Below are 4,424 nucleotides of genomic sequence, written 5' to 3'. Positions count from 1 at the left end.
TCAGTGACCCTACTCTCTCTTTGACAGTCTCCTTTGTGGGGTCACTGCCTATAGCCATCCCCGTAACTGTGGTGTGGTCCCACACCCTACCCCGGCCCCTCCTCTCTACTCTCTCTATCCTGGAGCTCTTGGGGATATGATCAGCCTCTCTGGGTTTAATTACCATTATTTTGCAGACTCTAATATCCATACAGGCATACCTCGGAGATATTGCAGGTTCAGTTCCAGACCATCACAATAAAGCAAGTCATATGAATTTTTTTGTTTCCTAATGCATATCAAAGTTATGTTTATATGATATTGTAATTTATTCTGTGCAATGGAATTGTCTAAAAAACCATTGTGCATACCTTAATTTCAAATACTTTATTGTTGGGGTGGCTAGATGGTGCAATGAATAGAGCACTGGCTCTGGAGTCAGGAGGACCTGAGTTCAAGTCCGACCTCAGACACTTATCACAAAAAAACTAGCTGTGTGACCTTGGGCAAGTCACTTAACCCCAATTGCCCTCCAAAAAGCAAAAAAAAAAATACTTTATTGCTAAAAAAAAAAATTAACCATCCTCTAAACCTTCAGAGAGTCTTGCCTTGATGTTGATGGGTGCTGATAGATCAGGGGAATGATTGCTGAAGGTTGGAATGGCTGTGGAAATTCCTTAAAATAAGACAACAGTAAGTTTGTCGCATCGCTCTTCGTTGCATGAAAGATTTCTCTGTAGCAATAAAGTGAAGTCAGGAAGACCTGAACTCAAATCTGGCCTCAAACACTTACTAGTTGTATGACCCTGGGTAAGTCACCCAACCTTTGTTTGCTTCAGTTTACTCTGTACAATGGGGATGATAAAAATAGCACCTACCTCCCAGGATTATCATGAGAATCAAATGATATGAAATTATAAAGCACTTAGCACAGTGCCTGGCACATAGGAAGCAATATATATATATATAAATGTTTGCTGCAATTATTATTTTTAATTGATTGTCTGGGGCAGAATTTGAACTAAGTCCAGTGCCTGGCATTCATTCAAAGAAATCCACAAGCTGGAGAGCAGAAACTTGAGATAGGACGTTTGGGGTGAAGATCTGCAGAGAGAGCATAGGAAGTGATTTTGTCATGGGGATAAACACTATATACCACTTAGACAGAAGCAGGAAATAGATGAGTAGCTATGGAAAGAGATTGCAAACTTAGGATGGGGGCATGATTGAGTAGTGATATGGGGCTTATCTGGACATCTGCTGGGACTCTCTCCATGCTAAAAGCAAAGCAGCTGATAGATTCTTACTTTGATCGTTGCATCCTTCAAAAGGCAGAGGAAGCAATGACCCATAAGGAGAAATGGATTGCTGAAGCAGAAATAATGGGAATGTTGGGAGGGAGTAACTACTCCATCGTATCCTTTGCCAAATAGAAAAGAAAAAGAAACACCCTAACATAGTTTGGTATGCTTCTTAGATTTGAAGAGAGTTGTTAAGAGAAAAGTTAAGAGACACGCTAAACAGGATCCTCCACCTTAAATTTAAGTGTGGATTTGAATAAGGGGGGTGGACAACTCAAACACAGTGTCAGTGAGGCAAGGCCGCAGGGCTGGATATGATGTCAGGAAGATTCGAGTTGGAACCCTATCTCCAATACTTATTAGTTATATTACTCTGGGCCAGTGACTTAACCTCTTTGTGCCTCAGTTTCCTTATTTACAAAATGAAAGCTTGGATTTAAAACAGCCTCTAAGGTCCCTTCTATGGTCCTATTGTGCAATTTGAGGCCACATTAAAAGAGGCATAGAGTCCAGAAATAAGGAAGACAGTTCTTCTATACTCTGCTTTGGTCAGAACACATCTGGACTATTGCCTTCAGTTCTGAGGGTGACATTTTAGTGATGCTCAGTAGATGTTAAGAGAATAACTGTTCCTCTAGGAAAAACACTGCTAAGTCCAGAGGGAGGGAATCAGGAAGGTGAAGGGACTAGAAACCAAGATAGGTTGAAGGACCTGGAAAAGAAAAAACATGAGACTTGTTTTCAAGTATTTGATGATGTCAAAAGGCTAAGAGGAATTAGACATTTTCTGCTTAGTCCCTGAGTAATGGGCAAAATTACTATTTAACCTACTAATGTAATGGGGGGCTAAATGTCAGCATCTACTGTGATCTCTGAACTCTCCCAGACTTTGATTCAAATTAGGGCAATTTATTTGCTGCAAGTTTTGTTGTTTTAAATTTGTTTCTTTTAAATCAGAGGTAGGATGAGAGGAAGGAAAAAAAAAGATTGCTAATTTAAAATAAATTTTAATTTTAAAAAGAAAAAAATTGAGGAGGATTTAAAATCATAATTTACTTGTCTTGGCTCACTTGTCCCCACCCAGTATTAAAACTGGGACCTTGGAAAATTAATACAAGCTTAGCTGTTCATTTGCTTATCACACTAACAGACCTAGGCAAGGAAGGCGCTGAAATATCAAAATATTTAATCAAGATAGAAACAAATAATAATAAAGTAGGAAAAGTCTTGGCCACATTTTTTAATAAATTCAGTTTCATTCTGCTCTCCCCACACCCCAGTAGTTGGGGAAATGAGATTCTCTGAAAGACTCAGCCTCTGAAAGGATAGTCTGGACAAAAATCCTCTCCCACTGTAATGGAGGGGTTGAAGTCCTCAGAGTGGATGGCCTTGGTGTCCCTGCCTGAAATTTGTGTTTGCCAGTATGACTTGCTCTTTATTTGTCCACTTTCCAGGCTCCTGCTGGTCCCCCATGTAACTCCTGCCTTCACTTGTCTTCCTTTTCTCTCCCATCTCATGGCTATCAACACAAAAAGAAGCCTTCCTCCATCACAACCACTTTCTTCTTAATGGGAAATCTTTCCTCCTTCATTCACCCAACAGACAGCAGCCCTCTACTGCTGTGGCTGGAAAAAGACACTTCCTACCCCCATGCACCTCCACTCCCTGTGAAAATGTAATATTTATCATCCTTGGTAAAGAAAGTGGGGAAATCCGCACACAGCCCAGCCCCATGTTTCTGAGGCGCTACTGGCCATATGAGGGAAAACTTCTCCACAATTAGAGCTCCCCCAGAGTGGGACAGAATGCTGTAGGAGACAAGGGGCTTCCCAACACTAGACAGTTTAAGTCCTCATCAGAGAAGGAGGAGGGGCTATACCTGACTGCTTTGGGCTGAAGGGGCCAGCCTCTGACATCCTCTCCGCTTCAGAGGCGCTGAGTTCTGTAAAGATGTTCCATGTAGAATGTCTTTCCTTTGCTTTTGTACCTGGCTGGCACTCAGTCAGTGTTCATTAATCAGTTATTGACTGCTGTCTCGGGGCCTTTGATTACCTCATGAAAAAAACAAAGGGGTTATACTGAATGATTTTCAGGATCTTCCTACTCCCAAATTTCATCTGTTCACTAAATAATGGGCCTTAAGGTAGGTTTGTGGCTACTATTAGTCTCCCCAGGATGGTGGTCAGACAACATACTGTGCTGCCCTTAGGAGTCAGAAACCCTGGCGGGGGCTTACGGCACCCTAGGCGTGTGACCGTGTCTAAAAGAGCACTGAAATGCTGCAATACTGATTCAAGGTAGAATGAATAATAATGTAATAGGACCACCTGATATGTGCCAGGCTTTGTGCTAATAATAATAGCTAATATTTATATAGAGTTTACCATGTGCCTGTCACTGTGCTCAGGGCCTTGTGATTGTTATCTCATTTCACAACAGCCCTGGAAAGTAGGTGCTATTCTTAATCCCATTCTACAGATGAGGAAACTGAGGCAGGCTGAAGTTAAGTGACTTGCCAGGGTCACAGAGCTAGACAGTGTCTGAGGCTAGATTTGAACTCAGGTCTTCCTGACTCCAGGCCCTGCACTCTATCCTCCGATATGCACCCCTCTCCCCCATGCCTCTATATAAGATGTTTTAAGTTTTCTGAATCTTACTCTTTTCACCTATAAGATAGGCTCTAATACTATCTTTCATCATGGAGTTACTGTAAGAGAAATGTCTTTGTAAAATTGTTATTTAAATGGAAGCTATTATTGTTATTACTAGCTATTAATATTACAATAGGTGGTAGAAATAGAAACGAAGGTCATGATCTTTTAAAATGACCAGCTCTTTGGCTGATGTAGGAAAGGGAAAAGAGGAAAGGCTGGTGTGGGTGAAGGACCTTGAAAAGCTCCTCCCCTTGGCTGGCGATTGGGAGTAAGGAGGGCCCAGGATCTATTTTTAAAGAGTTCCCCAGAAATCAGTCTTTACAAAATATTTATTCTAGAGCCCACGAGCCCATCTCATGTTAGGTAGGTCATTGCCCCCTTTCTATGTTCAGTATACAATTTCTAAGGTTGGAAAGGAATTTTGAAATCATTTGGTTCCCAGGTATTCCAGAAAAGGAAAATGACTCACAGAGAATGGAAGGGATTTCAA

This window comes from Petaurus breviceps, unplaced genomic scaffold (genome assembly GCF_028583685.1).
Source record: "Petaurus breviceps papuanus isolate PSGF00001 unplaced genomic scaffold, PetGlider_PUasm1.0 688, whole genome shotgun sequence".
NCBI lineage: Eukaryota > Metazoa > Chordata > Mammalia > Diprotodontia > Petauridae > Petaurus > Petaurus breviceps.
This window is presented reverse-complemented; position numbering follows the sequence as displayed.